Below are 24,965 nucleotides of genomic sequence, written 5' to 3'. Positions count from 1 at the left end.
ATCAATTTTCTCGGTGCATCCTGAATTGTACCAAGACTTGTTCGATAATAAGTGAAAATTATTCCACTTATCACAAAGCGACAATTTCTAGTACGACCGAGTTAGAGTTATTTTCAATATTTTCCAAATCGTTTTTCCGATCAATTGGTGTAAATATCTTGGATATCTATTGAAAATTGACTGAATTATAAGCCGAAGCGTGAAAACGCGTTTCTACTTCGATAACGTCATTTCCAACCTCCAATCACGAAGCGAGAATTCTGGTAAAACATAGGTTCATTATATTCAATTTTTCAATAGTTCAACATCAAGAATCCATACTTTTCCTCATTTGGGTCAATTCTTAGAAGATTTTTCGATCGATTGGTGTAAGAATATTGAAAATCGATCGGAAAACCGCTGAGCTATTAGCGCTCAAAACCTATCATTTTTCGTGACGCTCGCATTTTTCGATTTTTTGTAATGACACCCTATCTCAAAACTTACCGTAAGACGTAGTCCTACATCAAAAGACATCACACTATCAAGAAAGGCAATCTTTTAAACCAAAATTTGGCAGAAATCATTCCAATATTCAGTTTTCGCTTTTACTCGTCAGTACAATCCTGAGTAAGTAGATACCGATTGCTCGCAAGGCCGGAACGCATACCCGTGTGTATAAAGGTTCCAACAGAATGCCGCGTCAACGTATCCGTCAGAGTCAATTTGACAGTTAACCTATAGGAAAATTGTCAGCATAACACGAACGCGTTGACGCAGTATTCTGTTTAGGCCTTGAACGAGGGCGTAAGATGAAGAAGCAAGGAAGAAGTGAAGTAAAATCTGTATCTCTACATCTTAGTATGGCACTCGCGGGGTGTTGGCAGCTCATGAGTTGTTGACTTCGTGAGCGGGTTGTGCAGAAAGACGCTACGAGGCTGGGAGCTAACGAGTGTCGCCATACCTAAGTATGGACTGGACCACGTTGGCTAAAAGCCTTCGCTTGCTGTCATATACCGCAGAGCTATTAGACATCATACCAGACAATGCCGAAATAGCTGTAAAAGCCTTCTTGCAGGCATAGTCGACGTGGTTCCCGAACTTAAGTTTGTCGTCGAACATGACTCCCAGGAGTTTTAAGGACCGCGTTGACGTAGTGCAGTCCCCGACGCTGATATTTGCTTGCTGCACCGACTTGCGATTGTTCACCACGATAGCCTCCGTTTTATGATGCACTAGCTCTAGTTTCCTGGAGCGCATTCAATCTTCGACAATGCTTATAGAGTGGGAAGCCGTCAACTCAACCTCTGTGATAGATTCACCGTAGACTTGCAAGGTGATATCGTCCGCAAAACCGACAATCTCCAACCCTACCGAGAACGAGTATGCAGGTAGCAGAATGAATGCATATAACCCCATTGTCAGGTCAGGTAGTCCGTGCGGTAAGCGTTGGATGGTACGCTTCTCCTAGTCGTTCGCGTGAGAGTAGGCATCGTTTGCTTCTCGCTCGATTTACAATATTGGTCTAACCCACAATGAATAGTGGATGAAACATGGCAGTTGACACTTCGTTGATATTTTCTTTGTTTATACTAGAATGAGCGAGTCCATGGTTATGATTCAAAGAACTTGGTTTGTCTTAAGTAATTCTAAGAACTTGTGTTCAAGCGTTTTCGTCAAGAATTTCGTCAAGGATACAAGAAGTGTTGAACAGCTCATCGTGTTCTTGGAAAAATATTCTGTCTTGTACAAGAAATATTATTTTTATTGACTCTTTATGGTAGATTTAGATGCAACCATTGAAAAAATGGCACGCAAAGCTGTTCTTCAATATCGGATGTAAACCGATTCTAAATAAATACTAGAACATAGAAAACTCTTTTTACCACAATTTGTTTAAAATTTGGATTCTATCAGCTTCTTTATCAAATTATTGATATTTTTTATTAATTAAATTATTCAATAGTCTGGCAAAAATAACAGGGCTATAAATTTTTTTTAACTTGTATGTCACAAAACATCAAACTGAGTGTGCAATGAAAAATTTCCCATTTATGTGCTGAAAAATTTTTACCTTCAGTTTTCATTTTTATTGTGCCTTGCAGCAATTTTACGAGTCCTACGCAAATCCGTTTTTGAATAATAATTATCCTGTACTTGCAAAGTAAACCGGTTCTGGAAATGAAGCCTGTGAAAACCTTATGATGTCTTACAAGTGTTTGTTTAAGAAAAGAATTCATTTTACTACAGTTTTAAGTGACTCTTGTCTGACAAATTTTGAGAGGATATTTATAAATATTCATAAGAACCTTCTTGTGGGTCGGTCTGTCTGGTTTTATAAGAATTTCATGGCGGTTTTATTGCAGCTTTGTGGCATTGATTGTAGAAAAAGAGTTGACTCCTCCTATAAAATTTACACGGGAAAAGCGAAGCAAAATATTTTAATCATACGGCCTTTTATTGCTTCGAGTGCCAAAATAAATGCAAAAGTATGTGGAACCGAAAACTGGAAAAAAATTAAAAAATAATTTCTGCCGATGTTTTCGGTTCCCTTAAATATTTTACTGACATGTTCAGGGATGATATTTATTTAAATTATATTTAACGTTTCATCGAATACAAAAAATGGGTATAATAAATTTTGCACTTCACTAGGCACAAACACTGACCATTTGTATCAAGTTTTTGATTATCTTAACGAAAACTATGGAATATAACTCAAACGATGTTCTCTATGAAAACTCCGATTAACGTGCTGCCGAAGTTTTTGAGTATCAAAGTTTGTAAAAAAGTTATATAACTCGAATGTATGTTTTGTAATTCGCATATCTGCTACTTGTAGGACTCATCGTAAGGAATTGAAGCAATTTGTCAGAATTTTTCTTGTATCACCTTAGAGATGTATAATTTCGTTTTCTATTTTTCGTTATAACTCATTTAATAACCAGAAAATTTATTCTTGAAGCTAATAGAAGTATTTCATTCAATTATATTTACTTACTTACTTGCTACTCCCTTTATTCAAATAAAATATGCTTTTCTTTCATAACATCGTCTTTTCGCAGGTTAGTTTCATGCAATACTTCAATCGCAACTTGTTTGGGGTTTCCATGTCCTTTAATGTTATGCTTGTCACGCTTTTGTAGTAGGAGATGGAATAGATGATCAAAACAGCGCCTGTAGGGGCAATTTTCGTTACAACTAATGGAACCGACTCGACTTAAAAAAAATTACCATAATGGTTAGCAAGTAGTGTTTTTAAATGCATATTACTACCAAGCCAAAATTGCACAGGTTCGCCGTCGAATATCGTTCTCTTGTCATGCAAACAGGTAGCTTATCCATTATATGTATTTTTACTAAATTACTGCCAGTAACAGCTCATTCCGAATCCTGTTTCATGTTGCAACGAAACTCACTACACGGTGGTTGATGGTTAGACAATGTTTTTCCACCCATAAAAATAGAAGAAGAAAAAACGATGGAGCACCCGCGCCCTAAAGGTACGTGTGCATAGTTTTCAGAATATCAGGAAAAATAATTACACCGACGCTGATGATGGTGATGACTACGTCGATTAGACGACGACGATGGCGTCGTTGTTTTTGTTTCCATTCGCTTTCGAGCCTTGCCGGCCCACCGCAGTCAGCACCGCACCGGAACTCCTGTGGAGCGGGGCCGTGTATGCTGCTGCAACGAAACGAAACGAACCGAACGGGGTGGGAAAGCAGCAGCGCAGTACCAATTTCCATTTCAGTCTGCGCAAGCGAAATAATGTTGTCGTAGGTCGGGTTCTGCCTGAGCGCTCTGCCTGGGACAGGAGTTTTCCTGCACCCACCACCCGACCCGTACCGTCTCGTGGTAGGCACAAGGGCTGGGCACAGAATGTCTGCCGATTGGGAAATTCGAGCGGGGCCAACAGAGCTGTTGGCGGTGTGGTGGTGTTTTTCATGAAATGGTATGATTACATTTTTTGCCGGGGGGTGATGGTTTCGGTTAGTGTTTTGGCCCGCAGCAAATCTGATATCATGATTATAAAGCCAAAAGTAAATGCTATCCGTAGAATTTATTACTGTCATCACATAGGTATTAGTTCATATTACTTGTGATTTTAGATTTTAATTCAAATCACGCATGGATAAAAAATCGCCCATGAATAACAACATGAATAATGAAGAAACCTAGAAGAAAATCAGCCAATTTTTGAGCACAATTTTAGAGACATTTTTAATAGATAGAAATATGTTTAATTTTGATTGCTGTAGAAGTTGAATATCAATGTAAAGGTAGATTTTTAGTTGGGAAAGAATTTTCTAAAATAATTATAAAAGTATCCAGTACATCCAGGTAGAAGCATTTGGGCATTCGCCAACAGAATTCCACTCCACAGCTCATCCCAGTTCAAAATGGGCAGCCACTTGAATAGAAGCCAAATCACAAACCAGGAATCATGCAGACGCAGACTAGCGCAGCTCGGCAGCTAAAGCCCGGCGATGCGTTAAACGTTCATTAAGGACTCTTTTGCAGTATCGCAGCTTGGTGGGTCGTAAAGAGTATACAGCAATAATTGAGAGCTGTTGATGCTGATGCTGCTGCTGCTGTCGCGTCACTGCCCTCCGATATGGCGTGCATTAATAAAGGATGGTTGTTTGTTTATTGTATGCTGTCGATGCTGCATCAGAAAGGAAAGTGACTTGATGCTCTCGCGAAGGATACGTCGTAATTATAATTAAATTTCAATTAAGGATAGCAAACGCAGTAAACTCGTCTGCTTGCAGTGGATCGTTTCGCGTCGGAAATTTTTAAGAAATTGTTTACAACATATAAAACATTTTCCAGCCAGAATCGTTTCCACAACGTGGCATGGACAACAAGAAGCATTAGGGTTCACTCTCCTTTTCTTTTACTCCAGTGTAGCTTTGCATTTGAAAGTAAAATAATACAGGAGCTAAGTAGCGAATAATTCATACTCCCCGCATGCAGTCCAGAACCCGCAACCGAGAACAAAACGCGTCACCGATTCTGTGAAAAGTGCATTCACACCGCTACCGTTCAGAAAATTACCATATGGCTTGGAACTTCTGCCTGTGTGCATTGCGCGTTCACTGGCTCTGTGTGTATGTGTGTGTGTGCGTGTGTAAGCCCAGGTTTGCACTCTCCTGTGCAATGCAGGTCGGTGCGCGTCTGTATGCATATTACATGCCTACAATGAATGGTTGAGTAGGTCGGTCATTGAACCTGGTACCGCATGGCCCCATGCATTCATGCAGTCTTGCACCACCTCACACGGGTACCGTTAAAGATTTTTGCAGCAAAACTGTGTGCTTCTGGTGCTTTCAGGTTCTCTTCGAATTCTGCTCCATTCGGCTTAGGTCCACTATTTGATTTCGGTAGAAACCGTCTAGCCGTCAGCCCATCCTTGCTTCGGACATGGGAAGTAAATTTCCGGAAATGACGGTATGACGGTGACGGTCGGAGCGCTGAAGCCTAGCGGGGTATGTGAAGTTTGGCACCCGTCCTTTTGCTATCCTTTTGCTCTCATAGATCGGTTTGTACACTGTAAATGGAGACATGATGCATTGTGCAACATTTTTGCAGCATTTTCTGAGTGTATAAAAGTAAATATAATTTATTTTTTGTTGATTTTCATTTGTTCATTTCATAAAATGACGCATCGTATAGATATTATTTGCCAAGAAGAACCAAAAATATATATATATATATTTTTTTTGCTAGAAATATACTTTTCCTTGGTAAAACTTAAATACCAAGCGTCTCCATTCCATTAGCATAAAATTATTTTTATGAAAAAAATTATCTGAAAAAGAAGGTTTCAATACAACATTTGCTTGAATAACAAATTTTTCTACTGCAATTTTACTTATTGAGAACGCGGAGCGTTGATGATCGCTTACATTCAAAAAAATTACAGAGCATTTGGGACCATTTAAGACCATACGCTTTGCCTTGAGCAATTCCAGCTCAAAACGCTGAAAAAAGGCCATTTTTGACACAACTATTTTTGATTGGAACGAATGTTTTTTTTGGTCGATTCGTCTGACAATTTTGATATTATCTACATGAATATGAAACTTAAATCAAGAACAAAACTATTGCAGCATCCCAGACCTTGGCAGTCTTCTACTAAAGGTGCGTGAAGAAACGCCTCCAAAGTCAAATAATTCTTCGTCGCAGCGTGAAGGTGCAGAAGCATGACGTCAGTGGTCCTTAAAACCCGTACATAGTCCAATGGAATCTGGTTGTGAGTAAATTCGATGAGCGAAGCTATCTGTGAAGCTCTAAAATCAATACGGGACAGCCGGGGCATCTATTTCATTGTCAAGCAGCTTGGTCACAAAAGCTGCTTGTTGAATCCTTCGACGAGTCTCTAATGTCTCCAAATCTAAAAGCTGGCATCGGTCTACGTAGCGGGGAAGATTGTTAGTTAGACGCAAGGGTAGATATCTCAGAGCGATACGAAATCTTCATTGAACACGTTCTATTCTGGCTGTCCAACACAGGTTATCAGGATTCCAGATGACACAGGCATTCTCAAGTATTGGACGTGAAGTCTTGGGAAATTTTTGTGATGAACCCAAGTTGTTGCGAAGCTCTAGAGATGACAGCAGAATAATGTTGGTTGAACATGAGCTTATTATCCAACAGAACTCCAAGATCGCTGATCTGATCGACGCGTCCGAGAATAGCTCCGTTTATCCGGTAACCAAATGAGATGGGCGTCGCCACAGAACGACCTGGCATAAAACCATGCTGGTCTACTGATATATAGTTTTTGGTGCTGTTCAGAATTATACCAAGGTTAGTCAAGAGAGGTTTTCTGATGTTCAAATTTGTTTTTCACCCCCGCTGGGTTACCCTTGACGATCACCGAAATTTTCAATGCGGAAACTATCGAATGTATAAACAACGTCGATGGTTGCTAACCAATCGTTCCGCGCACTTCTGTTCTACAAACTGTGAAAACTAGATCACCTATTTTAACTCACCTTGAATTATACCACTTACGATGATTTCAAAGAGCTTTGATCCAGCGGAAAGACTGGTAATGCCTCTGTAGTTCCTTACATCTCGCTTTTCTCCTTTTGTAAATACGGAAAACATATGGGACTGTTTCCACAGCGTTGGAAACTTCCGTTGCTCAAAGGATTTAATGAAAATTCGACTGAGAGGCACGGTAAGAGCGGTAGCGTAGCGACAGAAAATAATAGCCGGAACACCATCGGGTCCAGATGAGTAGGAGCTTTTCAATTTCTTTGGACCAGAAATGACTATTTCGGGAGTGATGTCAAGTAACAGTTGATGATTCCGTTCCACCCAAGAACACACTAGAAGGAATAGAAGATTCTTTCCTCTTAGAGTTTATGAATGTCATAAGCTTTCTGGATTAGTTCACAATCTGAATTGCGTCCGCAGTACGTGTGATTTGTAGAGAGAACTATTTAGCCTACGGTATGCATCGCTGGCAGGTAGCGGATGGTGAAGATCAACAGGAAGTAGCGGAGAAATGGCGCGACGCACAGCAATCTCTTGTTCAGGAAGGCAGTAAACGAGGTCCAGTGTTCATCTGAGATTATTACCCAGTGAATTAACTTGTTTCAAGTTCAGGAATTCAAATCCATCGACCACTGCAGCTCTAGCAGCAGGAAGCGGGAGAGAATTGTTGTACTGTACTCCATCCTCTCTATTAAACCAAGAAATTTGCGGTTGGAGAATTCTTTCTTCTGAAGACACTTTGTCACGTAATTCACGGATTGACAACTTTACTTCCTTGATATGTTGGCTACCACGCAAGAATTCATTTTCCACCAAGCTTGATTTTTTCCGTCAAGAGTAACTTTTCAAAAGTGAATCATAATTTAAGCTACTTTAAACAAAATTAGGTGAATTGGAGGGGATGCTCTTGAGATAATTGACGTTTTATGATTTTTATCATGGTTTTGAAAAGTTTTTTTCTTTCAGTGTAATTTTTTCCTGAAAATACACTTAATTTATTACAACTTTTCCTTTGACGCCATTTTGATCAAATAAGTAGTTTTCAAGCTATGACTTTTTGAAAAAAAGTAATCTCATTTTTAAGTTCGCCCTTTGAAAAGCTACTCGTGACGAAAAAAATCAAGTTTACCTTATGTTCGTGATCGTCTTTACTTTACCTCACGGGACTGTGATCTTCACTAGCAATAAAATAAAGCACAAGCGTTTTGGAAACAACCATTCGCCAGCGGCGGTGGCTGCTAGTGCACTGAAAAATGATTGCTATTTATTGAACGCCTTTTATACACTTGTAGTAAATAGATTTCTTCCACGTTCAGAACAATAGCTCCTGCGTATCACGTTCGGTCGAACAGACAATAGTCCTTTGTGACTAGATTCGGCTGGACAATAGCAGCTAACTGCCAGGGAATAGTACAGTGCACAGTGGTCCAAACAGCGAAATACGTGATCGTGTGGTATTGCGCCAAAACGTGAAGTTTTTCGCATATAGTTTCTTTAGGAACATTTCTTGGTATAATAAGCCCCTTCTTGTGAGAGAAATCTTTGGGTGATTAATTCCCTTAAAAGTGAGATACGAAATATATTTTCTCGTACATTCAAGATACAGGTTTGGTACTTTCGGCAAAGTTGTAGTAAATATTAATGCAAACAACTTTGTCAAAGACACCATACTTGTATCTCTTCATGGAAATTATCTATGAAGCATATTCGTGGACAAACCCTTCAAAACAGTTTCTAAACCCTGACATATTCTGGTCAAATTTTACGTGTTCATAGTGTTCTAGAAAGTTGTTTATCTTGCTAAAATCAATGTTTTTGTAGAACATTATTATACGTGATTTTCTGAAGTTTCGGAGGTTTTGAGCTTTTTTGATGAAAAATAGTACTACTTTGAGCTTAAATATTTCCCAAGGTGGCAAATGGTGGCAGATCAAACAACTCGTACTTAAAAGTACAACAAAAAGATGTGTTGCTTATTTTATTTTTGGTTCGAGTAAAGTTATTTGTTAACTGCTTGTTAATTCGTGTTTTCTAATTAAATAGTTATTTAGTCATTCCGAGAAAATTCGGCCTTCTATGACTGTTGTTGAAATTCGGCCATTTGGATTTCAGCCATTCGTGATTCGACCATTTGTGTTTCGGCCATTCGGTACCAGCCCATTATGAGTGTGATCTTTTGAAAAGACACCAATCGAAGGTATTGAACAAAATAGACTTAAGTTAGTTATTTGGAAGTCTTGCTCTTATTAATTGCGGCAAATAATTTTAAGTCTACATTCATTTTCGACTTGAAAATAGGCGAAAAAATTGCTGGTAACTCAGCTTGTTAGAAAAAGATTGTCAACGTAAACAAAATGGCGTTTATTGCATCCGAAGTACATTTTAATTGTTCGATAAACATGACTGAGATGAGTTTTAAAAACAACTATAACTTTTGAGGATACAAACGGATACAGACAATTGACACTTGCTTTTAAAGGTTTTTGACGTAGAACTACGTCTTACGGCAAGTTTTGAGATAGGGTGTCATTCCAAAAAATCGAAAAATGCGAGCGTCACGAAAAATGAAAGGTTTTGAGCGCTAATAGCTCAGCGGTTTTCCGATCGATTTTCAATATTCTTACACCAATCGATCGGAAAATCTTCTAAGAATTGACCCAAAAGAAGAAAAGTATGGATTCTTGATGTTGAACTATTGAAAAATTGAAAATAATGAACCTATGTTTTACCAGAATTTGCGCTTCGTGATTGGTTGGAAGATTCTTTACGATGATCAAAACCTATACCAATTTGATATCTGTGCTTGGGAAGTAAGCCAAAACAAGTGACCAAGTTTCCTCATTTCAACAAGATTTCCTAATACCGCGGTTCAACCTAGACCATTTTGATGTCCTTGCTTGGGAAGTACGCCAGAGAGAGTGACAAAGCCCCCTCGTACCAACAGATTTCTTACGAACGCGATTAAATCTAGTCCAATTTGATGTCTGTGTTAGGGAAGTGTGCCAGAAAAAATGACACAAGTTCGTTGTTCCAATAGATCGCAAATTCTTTACTGCGAGACGATTAAACCTCGGCGAACTTGATATCTGTGTTGGAAAAATGTGCTACACCTGTAGTATTCGGTTACAATACGACTCTGTATGAATACGCATGTCGCATGCCGTTTCATTAGAAGTGTAGTGGAAAGATGTGCTGTTGATAAAATAGGATTGAATTGGTAAAATCCCTTCAACGTGGGAAACCATGGATAATAAAAACAATCTTTAATTTCAGTAAGGTAGCAGGAAAGCAATAGTTTGTGTTCTTGATTTTGTTAAATTGTTTTCAAATGCACAATCTTTTGAGAATTGAACGTATGCAATGTTACTACTTTGATAAATGTTACATACAACGCATGTATATATGTTTCATATAGCATGTATACATGAAGAATCGAATGATTACAAGCATGAATACATGCCACTATCACTACAAAGAGACTTACGTAGTCCTGCGTCACCTATATATGCGGTCGTGTCTTGTACACAACCCCTCTGATTTTTGTTGTACTTTTAAGTAGGAGTTGTTTGGTCTGCCACCATTTGCCACCTTGGGAAATATTGAGGCTCAAATTAGTACTATTTTTCATCAAAAATGCTCGAAATCTCCGAAACTACAGAAAATAGCATATTATAATGTTCTACAAAAACGTTGATTTTAGCAAGATAAACAACTTTCTAGAACACTATGAACACATAAAAGTTGACCAGAATAAGCCAGGGTTTAAAAACTGTTTTGAAGGTTTTGTCCACGAATAACGCTTCATAGACAATTTCCATGAAAAGATACAAGTATGGTGTCTTTGAAAAAGTTATTTGTATTGATATTTACTACAACTTTGCTGAAAGTACTAAACCTGTATCTCGAATGTACGAGAAAATAAATTTCGTATCTCACTTTTAAGGGAATTAATCACCCAAAGATTTCTCTCACAAGAAGGGGCTTATTATACCAAGAAATGTTCCTAAAGAAACTATATGCGAAAAACTTCACGTTTCGGCGCTACATCAAACGATCACGTATTTCGCTGTTTGGACCACTGTGCAGTGTGGCTTTCTGCCGCAACACTGGAAAACGAATTCTCGAGTGGTATCGAACACATCAGGGAAATTTCATTATAATCAAAAATAGTTGAGTCAAACCGTTTTGGTAGCTTTGCTGCAATTCCCAAGTAACAATTTGGGTTTTGTTACATTCTTATAATAGTATTTAGGACTAAAATTATTCATGAAAACCGCCATCAGAGTATAATAAAACTCACATTGTTGCTTGGGATTGTCTCTTCTATACAACCTTCGCAACCCGATAACAATGCCAGGCAATAACCGTGCATCAAATGCGTTCTGGTGCAAAATGCGCTACGAATGTACCTCGTACCGAATGCGAACCATTTGTAATAACAACTTTTTGCGGTAGAAAATAAGGTTTGTTTGAATATTTTTAAATGGTAGGAATGTTTTATCAGATACGAATATAGTTATATGTTAAGGAAGAGCTAAACGAAGCCCCTCTCGAGGACTGCTGGGATAGCGTTAAAGCAGCTATCAACAGCGCAGGGGAAAGTGCCATTGAGTTCGGTGGAAGGAGTTAATGTAACGATTGGTTCGACGACGAATGCCAGAGAATGTTAGATGAGAAGAATGCAGCGCGGGCGTCGATGCCGCAGCAGGGGACCCGTCAAAACGTGGAACTGTAGAAATAAAAACGAAGACAGCAAACTTGCTCCGGGATAAAAAGCGTCGCCAGAAAGAAATGGAGTGCAAGAATATGAAACAACTGCATCGTTCTCAGAAAATGAGCAAATTCTACAAGAAACTGAACCTACCCCGCAAAGGCTCTGTGTCGCGAGCTGAGACATGTCAAGATAAAGACGGAGGGATCTTGTCGGATGAGGTGATCGAAAGGTAGAAGAAGCACTACAACGAGCACCTGAATGGCGTGGAGATGGAATACAAAGACAGCAGGGAGAATGACTACATCAGTACGGCGGATTATGGTGTTGTGCCGACCCCCGCAATAGCTGAAGTGATCAAAGCCATCAAGCAGCTCAAGAACAACACGGCAGCTGGCAAAGATGACATCGCAGCGGGGCTTAGGAGGATGGGCCCGGATAGGTTGGCTTCCTGTCTGCACCGGCTGATAGTCAGGATCTGGGAAACCGAACAGCTACCGGAGGAGTGGAATGAGGGAGTAATTTATTGGGCATATGCTAGAAAGGCGACAAGTTGGAATAGAAAACTACCGAGCGATCACCATTCTCAACACCGCCTATAAAGTGCTTTCTCATTTATCGCCGTCTATTGCCACTAGCAAGTAGATTCGTGGGAAGTTATCAAGTCGGTTTTGTGGACGGACGATCGACAACGGAGCAAATCTTTGTGCTACTACGTATCCTCCAAAAGTGTCGCGAATATCAAGTCCCAACCAGCCACAGGCTGAAAACATCTAAAAAAAAAGTCCCTGCGCACCACCTTTTCATAGATTTCAAGACCGCCTACGATACTATCGACCGTGAAGAGTAATGGAAAATTATGGACAAAAACGGCTTTCCTGCGAAGCTAGCAAGACTTATTAAGGCCACGATGGATGATTTTCGGTGCTGTGTTAGGAATTTGGGCGCGTTATCAAGCCCGTTTGAAACACGCAGGGGAATTCGACAAGGTGATGATATTTCCTGTCTCCTATTCAACATCGCGCTAAAAGGTGTTATAAAACGAGCGTTTTTCAACATGCGGGGCACGATCTTTAATAAATCTAGCCAATTTATCTATTTCGCTAACAACGTGAACATTGTCGGAAGAACGTTCCAGGTGGTTACTGAACAGTATACCAGGCTGAAACGAGAAGGTTGGATTAGAGGTGAATACGTCTAAAACTAAGTATCTCTTAGCAGGAGGAACCGAGCGCGATCGAGCTCCCATAGGCAATAGTGTGGCAGTCGACGAGAACGAGTTCGAGGTGGTGGAAGAATTTGTACACCTCGGGTCGTTGGTAACGTCGGATAACAACCGAAGCAGAGAAATACGCAGACATAGTCTTGCCGGAAATCGTGCTTACTACGAACTCCCCAAGACTCTAAGGTCTGTTAAGCTTCACCTCCTTACGAAATGTATCATATACAAAACGCTAATAAGACCAGTAGTCCTCTACGGGCACGAAACGTGGACAATGCTCGACAGGGTGTGCTTAGGACCATCTTTGGCGGTGTATGTGACAACGGTGTATGGAGGAGAAGGATGAATCACGAGCTTGCGTAGTGCTTCGTGGGCGAACCGAGTCTCCAGAAAGTTGTTAAAGCTGGAAGGGTACAATGGGCGGGGCATGTTGTGAGAATGTCGGACAACAACCGCGCAAAAATGTCGAACAACAACCGTGCTAGATGGCTCTATCAGGTTGAAATCGACTTGCGACTGATGAGACTAGTTTCAAGCTCACGATACAGCACGAATCGTCAGGGTAGTATGCTGCAGAAGAATAGGATGTTGATCTATCCACCTTCACGGTTACTAGCTTAGCAAAGCAAAGCCATGGGTATAAACGTCCTGTTGAGAACTTAACCCTTCTTTAACGACAGGCTTCGCAGTCGGCTATTAAAGTACAGGACAATTACGGGGCTAGTGCTACGATCCCACTGACTCTAAAGCAGCACCTCCTAGCTGAGATTCGAACATATGACGACTTGCTTGTTAAGCCAGCAATCTACCCCGAAGCTAACTGGCCAGGTCACTAGCTACTAGCAAGCTTCTAATTACCAATTTTTATTCTACATCATAGGGTGCGGTTAGTTGCTATAATTTGCCCTGCACAATATGCCCCATTACAATCAACAAATAAACCAATACCACTCCTATAATTTGTCCTGGCAAGAATTTACAACACAGATAATTGGGGATCTACTGTTGAGGGGCCTTTTTTGAAAGATCGAAAAATAGTGAATTTTGGTGAATTTTTTTTTGGATCATGGAATTAAAGTTATGTGTTGGGGCATTTTGGTTCAAAAGACAGGGCAGGTTATCAATATAAGGCAGTAAAAGTGCTAAATAATGGATTTTCCTTTTTCTATAATAAGCATATGATTTACAATCTTTTAAGCAATGCTTGAGTCATTTAATAACTGGACGCATTGTTTATTTTACTGCAGCGCTTCCAGTGGTTAGATCTGGAATGCTTTGACAACACTTTTTTCAGTGTTGAAAAGTATTTTTTCACTTTTTATCCTTTAAAGTGCAATAAATGACCTCCATTTTGAGTACTTATCATTTTTATTTCATTATCATGGTTCCGAGTTAGATCCGTTTTTTCACGACCAGATAACATCTATCCTCACTAGAGTTATAGAGGACGACGCAGTGACAATATTTGTTTAATGCGTAGTCAGTAACTGAAGGAAAGTAAGTCGAAACGTCCGCTGAATACATTACAGTTTTTATTTTCACAGAAAAAATCCACGAAAGTGACCCATATAGAAGTGTTTCCAATTTTATTTTCAGTATTACCCTTACTACCACGCCAAAATTCTGAGAATTCCCATTCCACAGTGAACATAAACGTTGTTTTGTAAGAACTATTAGTGTTGTGACCCTCTCACTAAATATTGAGTTATCGGTTCTTACGTTGGTATAAAAAAAGTTTCTGTAGATAAATTATCTGTATCTAATTATACGAATAATACATTTAATTTATATTGTGTTGTCCATAGAAAACTATATTAAATTTAAACCTGATAAACATCTTAACATGTATAGGTATAAGTTGAAAATATCAGATGTTTATTAATTCATCTTTCGAAGCTAGAATTTCGGGATTGCAAAATACCGACCAATACTGTTCTGCCCAAAATATTGATTCCAAATATCCGCTAAATATGCTCGGTTTCGATTTACACTGTACCGAAAGCCTTACCCAATACTTTCCATGTTGGTGAACTTTCGGCTATCCTTTTAAGCCCATCATACCCCAACTGCCTACCGTCAACTGCTACTTAGGCCAAACGGGTCGTTTCGTGTGGCATGGGAAGATGAGATTCTGTTGTTTTTGGAACCTTACTTCACGCCATTTTCCGCTCCATGGCTCACTCCTTGCACTTTATATATGTCGGTACCCTACACAACGACTAGCGCATCAGCGACAAACTGTCTGGTTACCACTCGTTCCATACCTGCGGGCGCCGAGACGGCTAAGCACACAATGCTACGGCCACCTAGTCAGCACTATGGGTCACGTGAATGCAGCAGAAGCTGCAGCAGCAGCAGTTGCACCACGTGTGGAATGGGTCAGTCACTTTTCCGTCGAACGCGAAAGTTTCCTGACCTTACAGAATTGGAAAAATATTCCCGTATCAGCCTGTACCCTTTTGAATTACCCCCAAGAATCTTCATTGAAATGAAATCTAAAATTTAATTAAAAATGAATTCTTCAGTCGGATGTTGCATGTTAATTGTTATTGAATAAATGCCAGCAGTTGGTTGAGAGAATCGAATGGCTGTCGGCTAAACTCCATCCACAAATCTATTGGGCGCAGTCTGTGGCTGTGAATGCCGAAAGGCATGACCAGCACCGGGAAAACAGGAAGAGAAAACAGTAAAGTCGCACACGACTCGTCTATGTATGTGTCGTTTGTTTACGTTCTGAACCATCCTCGTCGACTGCCCCAACAGCCGAACGGAAGTTAGAGCGAGTCCTTGTTCTTGTGGGTTAAAAGGTAATTGAACTCTCCACAAATAAAGCGCAGGAGTCTGGTCGGCTCCCCGGACTGGATTTATTATTGTTTTTATTTCTTCCCGTTTCCTGTCTGTCCTGCTTGGGCCTTCCTTGGCATCACAGCGCACACACACACATACGATGGACAGTTTTCACTCCCCGTTAATTGAAAATGAAATGACACCAGCTGCCTGGCTATAGTCTAGCCTGACTACTGCTTTGATGGTGGCACTGCTCGTCGTCGGCTGGAGAGGACATGGGGTTGCCAGTATCGGTTTTGGGGAGAGGGTTTCCCTTGTTCGCGCGTTTATAAACAACAGCGACGACGACGTCCTTTCCTACCGGTTTCAGAGTTGCATCCATTGTGACGCGGTTCGGGTCGTTAGAGTGGCTGGCTGCCGCAACAAGCCGATACAGGTCGATGAACCCCCTCCTGGTGCTGCTGGTGAAGATTGCCAACCACGAGCACGGTGACAGTGATGCCATTGTTTGGGGTTTGAATGGAAGTTGTTCGGGACTTAGAATGCAAATAAATAGTTTGATTTATTGAAAGTTTTATTAGAGTGGGAGTAGTTTATCAAAAGGATAAATCACAGTAATAATCACAGGAGGAGGACTCCGTAGCCTCAAGATTACCCAGTCTGTTTTGACAAGCAAGTAATCGTAGATTCGAATCTTAATAGAATCATGCCATTCGATGGTCAGAGGAACGCAATGAGTCCTTGCCAGCGACAGCTATAATATGGTGATAGAACTAGCAGTGAGGAAAGAGTGGGTAAAGCAAAACGAGCTTTGAAGGAAATCACAAGCGATTTCAGCAAAAAGAAATACAGTGCAGATTACAGTAAACACCCGGGCTATATTACAATCAGATCATGTTCATGTATAGAGGGCATACACTCAAGTACTTTTTTTACACGGTTTGTTTTGTCGATTATTAAGAACGGAGCAACTTAAGGGCCATTTATTAATTTCTCAATACATTTGGGAGAGGCCCGACATTCATTACATAGCTTATAAATTGTTGCACCGTTCTTGAGTAATCTAAAAAAACAAACCGTGTAAAAAAGGCTTGAGTGTACGTCTAAATATAAAATAAGTTAATTACTATGTGTAGCTAACTATTACTGAGATGTTTTTTTTTTAATTTGTGTAAAATGAACAGGCAGCCAAATTCCCAGTAAACCGAATAAAATCTGTTCCAGATCAATAGGTATCTTCTCCTAGAAGTATTTCAAGCTGTTTGAGACAATATGTGGTGATCATAAGCTATCCAATGTGAAAAAAATTGAACAAGTAAAAAATACTTGCTGAAATCTGACGTCTATGGTAATTTCCACTATTAGTAAATAAGCTATTTTGGTGAAACAAATTAAATTTCGACTATTGGTATCATTTAGTGTTGTTTGCTTATCACTATCATGCGGATCTATCGAAAATTCCAAATATTTTTATCAACATTTTGTTTATAATAAACAATTGAAAATAATTGGTGTTTTGGGGGTAAAATGAACACCTCACAATGCGGGCAAAATGAACAATGTGTATAATGATATTTTATTTTCCATTTATCAGCAGCCACGAAATAATTACAATTCAAGCAATCAAAATGATCGAGTCTCTCGAAAAATGACGGAAAATAACCGAGTGCTGGAAAATCATGCGAGTTAAAAGTCAAGCATTGTATGAACGTGACGAAGATACATTATGTTAACTTTGTTGAGTGCCATTTTAATTCCAACAGCCCTGTTGAAGGTCTACGGCTTATGTAGAACAATGATAATGCAAAATAATGTTTAATTTATCCAAACTGCACGTTAACTTTAGTTTTTTATGACATGTTCATTTTGCCCTCACGTCTGATCGGTAAAAGCCCTCAGGCAAGCGGATTGGTAGAGCTAACCGATGAACCAGCGGGAAGATCCAAGACGGGTGGTCCGTGGACCGTGGTTAAAGCCAAGAGGAAAGGCAGAGGAGGCTCCACTAAAAAAACAGCTCCACCTAAACCGGCACGGAAGCGAGCGAAGAAGGGCGACGCTCTTATCCTGAAAACCAACGGGTCGAAATACTCGGAGGTTCTGAAAGCCATAAGTGGAGACGACCTACTCAGGGATCTGGACGCGGACGTGCGGAGCATCCGCCGCTCACGCACGGGCGATATGAACCTCGAGTTAAAGAAGGACGCCACCAAGAAGAGTTCCGCATACAAGTCCATAGCGGAAGGACTGCTCGGGGACGGAGTGCAGGTACGTGCTCTCACACCAGAAGTGACTCTCCAGCTTAAGAACCTGGATGAGATCACTGAAGTGCGCGAGGTCGTAAAAGCTCTCAAAGAGCAAAGTAGAGTGGTGGTGGCAACCGAGGCGGTTCGCCTACGCAAGGGTCCGGCCGGGATCCAGGTAGCCACCATAGGACTTCCGCTGGCGGACGGAAACAAAGCCCTGAAAGCTGCTAGGCTAAAAGTGGGGTGGTCGGTATACCCCCTGAGTGTGCTCAAGCAGTCGGAAGCTTGCTTTCGGTGCTTCGAGCACGGACATAAAGCCTGGAACTGCAAGGAGCCAGATAGGAGCCAATTGTGTAGGAGATGTGGCAGTGCTGGCCATAAAGCGATATACTACGCGCAGCCTCCCAAGTACCTGATCTGTACCGGTAAACGGGATGCAAAGCACGTAACGGGAGGCCGGTGTGCCGGCAACTAAGCCACGTTCATAGCGCAAGTGACACAACTCAACCTGAACCACTGCAGCACGGCTCAGCAGCAGTTACACCAAGCAGTTTCTGAGTCAGCAATGGACATTGCCATAATTTCGGACTCGGTTGTGTCAACTGCAGACGAGGGATTTGCGGTTGCCAAAGTGGGTGGAGTGTTCTACTGCAGCTATTATGCTCCGCCGAGTTGGTCTATCGAGCAATTTACGTGGATGGTAGACCGAGTAACAGTTATGCTGACTGGTTTAAGGCCGGTGGTTGTGGCGGGCGACTTTAAGGCTTGGGCGTAGAGTGGGGAAGTCGTCGCACGAATCATAGGGGTCGGATTCTGCTTGAGGCTCTGGCAAAGCTTAACGTAGATCTGGCCAACGTCGGCACCACAAGTACCTTCAGTGAGAATGGTGTGGAGTCTATCATCGACGTGACTTTCGGCAGTCCTGGTCTGATAGGAGACTGGAGGATAGATAATGTCTGCACCCACAGTGTCCATCAGGCGGTCCGCTATGGTGTCGGTCAGATAACGAGGCGACAGGCGGCGAGTAGAGCCGACACTCCAACCACCCGTGGATAGAAGACATCATACTTTGATCCCGAAGTATTTGTGGAAGCGATCGCCGTATGCCCGATCCGAATGCTGACCATTTGATTGAGGTACTGACGCGAGTGTGTGACGCTGCCATGTCTAGGAAAAGCCGACCTAGGTATGGGAGGTCACCGGCTTACTGGTGGACAGCTGAAATTGCGGAACTCCGCGGAGTGTGCTTTCGTGCGAGGAGAATTAGGCAAAGAGCTCGTTCGGACGAAGGTAGGGCTGAATGTCGAGTAGCAGTTGTTGCTGCACGCGCATTGCTTAAGAGTGGGATAAAAGCTAGTAAACGAGTCTGCTTTGAAAGGTTATGTGCTAGTGCCATGTGATATTTTAAAGAAACTGAAGCCACTCGGAATAAACAAAAAATTCAACCGTAATTCGTAAACGCACTGTATCAACACCGCCCAGCAAACATTTTCGTACGTATATCAAAGTAACAAATCAGATATATGTACCGATATATCCCTTCAAAACTCGCATTCGATGCACGAAACCAGCATATGCGTACTATTTTGAAGGTGATATGCGTACTATAGATTATTTGTAAACAATTCGCATTCATAGGTAATTGTATACGATGAGATCCGATTCTACATGATTAGTTCCATAGTGCTATACAATTCTGTGATGAAAATCGTATGTAAATCAGTTCTCATCATTTTGTACGATCGAATATAAACTAGGGTGCGTTTAAATAGGCTTTGTGTATGATTTCGATTTTGTTTAGAGATATTTAGGATCATTTTCATACATTAATGTAAGATTCGTGGTTTGATGGACGGATGCCATCAAACGAGTAACAGTGCTAATTCTACGAAAACCAGATCAGTCTGAACGCAGGATAGCCAAGGAACTAGGAATTTTGTAGTCAACCATAAAGAATATTTTGGAAGAAGTTCTTTGATTGATACCATTTTCTGTATCCAATGAGTGCACGGTTTGATTGAAAAGCAGAAGGTTACGAGAGTCGAAAGATATCGGAAGCTGCTCAAATGGTACGGTGGTTGTGAAATTCTATTTTCGGTCGAAAAAATGTTCCTGCAACAGTCAAAAAGCACAAGAATTCACCTTACTGCTTCCAACATGATTCTGCACCGTCTCACCAGCCGAAAGCTACACAGACTTGGCGTGAGGACAATGTGCCAGATTTCATTTCTTCGAAAGAGTGGCCTGCGTTTTCGCCCGATTTGAAACCTCTCGACTTTTATACATGGGGCTAGGCAAACTAGAGAGAACCAAAGGATTGACTTTGGATACTCTCAAGCAACGTTTGAAAAAGATTTGGGATGAAATGGCTCAGGATATCGAATATCGTGGGGCAATATCAAGCGGAATTCATGGGTGCCCGTACCACCACGGACCAGATTTTCGCGCTTCGGCAAGTGTTGCAGAAATGTCGCGAATACAACGTGCCCACGCATCATTTATTCATCGACTTCAAATCGGCGTACGACACGATCGATCGAGATCAGCTATGGCAGATTATGCACTACTACGGATTTCCGGATAAACTAACGCGATTGGTCAAGGCGACGATGGATCGAGTAATGTGTGTTGTTCGAGTATCAGGGGCAGTCTCGAGTCCCTTAGGATCTCGAAGCGGGTTACGGCAAGGTGATGGGCTTTCATGTTTGTTGTTCAACATCGCTTTGGAGGGTGTGATAAGAAGAGCGGGTATAGACACGAGTGGCACGATATTCACGAAGTCCGTCCAGCTTCTTGGTTTCGCTGACGACGTTGACATCATTACACGTACCTTTAAGAGGATGGCGGAAACGTACATCGGACTGAAAGCTGAAGCCAAACGGATTGGACTTGTCATTAATGTATCGTAAACAAAATACATGAAAGGAAGAGGTTCTAAAGAAGTGAATGCTGACCTCCCTCTCCGGATTCATTTAGACGGTGATGAAATCGAGGTGATAGAAGAGTTCGTGTATCTGGGCTCACTGGTTACCGAAGACAACGACACCAGCAGAGAAATACAAAGACGCATTATGGCAGGAAATCGTGCCTACTTTGGACTCCGTAGGACGCTGCGATCGAACAAAATTCGCAACCGCACGAAGTTAACAATCTACAAGACGCTGATTAGACCGGTAGTCCTTTACGGCCATGAGACATGGACTATGCTCGTGGAGGACCAACGCGCCCTTAGTGTTTTCGAACGGAAGGTGTTGCGCACCATCTACGGCGGAGTGCAGATGGAAGACGGAACGTGGAGGAGGCGAATGAACCATGAATTGCATCAGCTGCTTAGGGAACTCACTCACCGCAAAAATCAGTCGCCTGCGATGGGCTGGGCATGTCGTGAGGATGTCGGACGACAGCCCGGTTAAAAAAGTTCTCAATAACGATCCGACTGGAACGAGACGGCGGGGCGCGCAGCGAGCAAGTTAGATCGATCAAGTGGAAGGCGACCTGCGGACCCTACGTGGCTGGCGAATTGCGGCCATGGACCGAGTGGAATGGAGACGACTTCGTCGTACAGCAGAGGAAACCACGGCCTGGAGCTGATTAAGGAAGAAAGGAAGCCCAGAACCCAATACAGCGGAGAGTAACTCTAGATCAGGGTATCAAAATATCATTGTTCATACGCAGAAATAACCGACAAAAACGAAGAGCGATAAACCAGTTATTCTCTGCCTATAAAACAAGCATACATAGCAACCAAATGTATCACGATTAAAAAATATTAGGACAAAGGAATGTCCCATAACACCAGTGAGAATGATAACTTTCGGTAAGAATATATTTTGATACACACTCGCTCTCACAAACGCTTGTTGTTGGTGATGCAGGTATACAATAAAATATGTCTTTGCTTTGCTTTGATCCAAAGTCTGGCGTACAAAAGTTACCAACGTTACCTCGGTCATTACCAAACACTGCCGCTGCCGACACAGTGTGACATGATTAGGATTGCTTTTGTTGCGTACAATACGTGTTGCATACAGCAGTTTGTCTTTTTCGCAGGCAACAACATCGTTGCCATGAAACATCTGTATCCACGATAAACAGCTACGATAACTTGTATTTGTCTTAACTTCCATGCAGTAGTGACAAACTTTCGTCATACATTGTCGCAATATTTTGAAGTAGGGACAATATCTTTGTCTCTTGTGCGTTCGTGATTTTTAATTCCCTGCTCTAGATACACCACTTGCCATCCCGGCTTTGGTGGTAAAGGAGAAGGAAGAAAGTTTTACATTACAAATTTTACATTATTTATGTAATGCTACAGTTTTTTAAAATGTAAAATGGCGCCCCCTCGAAGTGGCGCTCCAAGCAGCTGCTTGTTTTGCTTAAGGAAAGCGCCGGCCTGGCAGTACTAGGCGGGCATTATGGAGGCCCGTACTGCTACGGATCAATTTTTTACTCTCCGACAAATCAGAAATATTGGAAATATTTTCGTGGATTTCAGGGCAGCATACGATACAGTCGAGCGTGAACAGCTATGGCAGTGAATGGTTTTTTCAGACAAACTGACGCAGCCAAGCTACCCTGGAGCGAGTGCCCAGCTAGCACCAACTCGTATATCAATGTACGAAAATTATCGTAAATATCTCCTAACAAATTCGAAATCGTAACTAAAGCTGGATAAAGTGGGACCAAGTTGATTTTCTATCGTATATAATGATAATAACTGACGTACTACGGAGCGACTCGCGCTTAATCGGATATTATCGTATATAAATACTTATACAGTCGTAACGCTCAAAATTATTCGTAATCACGTAATCGCCTCCAAAATAGTACGGATATGCCAATTTTGCGCATCAAATACGATTTATTAGCATGTATATCTGTACGTAATGCTAATTTTTATCTTTTTTATACATATACAAATGCTAGCTGGGTGATGTGCTACGTGCGTGATTCGGTAACACTTTCGAGTCCATTCGAATCGCGTAGAGGGTTGCGGCAATGATCCGGTGACTGGAGGACACTGGACGAGATAACTATTGGGGAAATTTATTGCTTATGCCGAAATTTTTGTGCTATGTTGGTAGGTTCAAGAGTTCCATAAATGTTTTTTTAGGAAAATAGAAGATTTCAAAATTTTCAAATGTTGTTTTCATTTATAAGTAGGTATAAGTAGGCAAAAAAAAGAAAAAGTTATAAGTCCGACTAAAAATTCAATGAAAATCTGGAACCCTTTGGCTTAATTTAAACGGTAATTGTAAAATAATGCCTTTTCATTCAGCAATCCGTGAACTCTACTCGTAGGTAAAATCGTTTAAAATCCTGTGATCTGTCAACCCGTTAGAATAAAAACCCATAAAAGATTTTTTGCAAATTTCTAGCAGCCCTGATGGTTTCACTGGCTGCCTGCTTGCTTGCTTGTTTGCCTGCCCCGCAGGCTGAAAAGTGACGCGGCAGGCTAGAACCTACACGAATGGTGCTTCGTGCGAAAACATCGAGTGTTTTCATTTTCATACAAAAGTGCCCTCGCCGCACTGTCCCATCCCGCGACGATGCTCCCCGCATGTGTTTGGTTTTCACTCGGTCGGTCGGTTGGTTCCATTGACACTTTCGGGACGCACACATTCTCCTTCTGTGTCGCGCCTATTGCGTTGCGGCTGCTATTATTCTTTTCGATTTTTTTTTGAAATTTAAAGGTTGTTGACATCCGACAGTAACGCTAACTTTGTAGTAAAAAGCCGGCTTGCACTCTGTCGGACGCGGTCTGTCGTCGGTCGTTTGAGTAACTTTTGTTTACATAGGGTAAATAAAAAGAGGCCTTTGATTTTGAATTTAAACCCGTTAGGCTTTCGATCATAGGCAAAGTAGAAGCAGAGCGACGTGTAAGTTCAGGGCAAAAGTGCAACGTTCTAGTGCCGATGCGCTCTACGGAATAGGTCGGCGACTTTATTCCAGGCGGCATGCCGGTAGGTGGGTTACGTGCCGTTCTTTTTGTTTTTGTTGCGATAGGTTATGTACCGGAAGAGGTCATCGACTTGAACTCTACACACAGTAAAACTGTGGCCGACTGCCACCCCGGCGTGGTCGTGCAGGTGGCACCGAACGAGGTGGAAATTTGAAATTGAACCTATTTGGCTTATTGCGTGATGGGCTTTGCAAATGACACGACGACGGCCGGCCAGCGCCAGTGAGTGGCTTGTTACCACCGCTACACCGCCTCATCGATTAATCATGCTGATGTTGGGGCAGGTTATTGACAGGGCTTTTCCGGAAGGTGGATGGCAAATTATAGTCCGCTGTGGGTTGAACATCGAGCGAGACCTACCTTTTTCTTCACTTGTGGCCCATAGGTGATGGTTTTGGGTGTCTGGAAAATAAAAGAAAATGTAAAATTAGAAACGAAAAGGCTGGTTAAATCTGCTGTGTGAAAGCAGAAACGTTCTGAAAAACTTGTAAATCCAAGTGGTCTCCTATGCCTGATCGTTTTCCTAGCCTTCATCTTATTATTCATATTTGTTAGTTTCTGGTCTGCAAATCCTAATTAGATTTTAGATCGTCTAAACAAAATTTCATTTCGTTTTTTGATTGAGAGTACGATCAAAATCAATAAAGTAAAGTAGGGAACCTATTTTAAGCAGTCTAAGCAGATCATTGACTGTTTTGCCTTATTATAGGCGATGGGTTGACAGAGTGGGTTAACTTTAGTTCTTACAGTTGATACCACTGAATGTCATTATTATTAAGGTATAGTTTTGATTTGTTTCATTTTTATCACTTTAAAAGTGAAGCACTGGAACCAATTTTAATCAGCTAAAATGCATTTTGGTTACCATGGTGCTTTCTTAAGCAGTCCGGAATTTTACTGATGTATTGAAAACTTGTCCCAAATTATCACAGTTATAAACTTGCGACCATGACTTCAAAGGACGCAAGCGCTCACATGTCTACTACAATATGGTATGTGAAAAATGAGTGCTCGACTTTTTGAAATTCAGTAATTAAAGCTCAA

The 24,965-nt window shown here is 41.4% G+C and overlaps 1 protein-coding gene across 1 annotated transcript in view; it reads right to left on the bottom strand.

Moving 5' to 3' along the window:
* Nucleotides 1–24,965, bottom strand: part of LOC128738828 (PR domain zinc finger protein 1) — a 143,086-nt gene that overhangs the window by 66,106 nt on the left and 52,015 nt on the right. The window contains exon 2 of the mRNA XM_053834243.1: nt 24,282–24,323. The gene's annotated coding sequence lies outside the window, so the exon portion shown is untranslated. The remainder of the gene's footprint in view (nt 1–24,281; nt 24,324–24,965) is intronic.

Source organism: Sabethes cyaneus, chromosome 2 (assembly GCF_943734655.1).
Source record: "Sabethes cyaneus chromosome 2, idSabCyanKW18_F2, whole genome shotgun sequence".
NCBI lineage: Eukaryota > Metazoa > Arthropoda > Insecta > Diptera > Culicidae > Sabethes > Sabethes cyaneus.
This window is presented reverse-complemented; position numbering and strand designations above follow the sequence as displayed.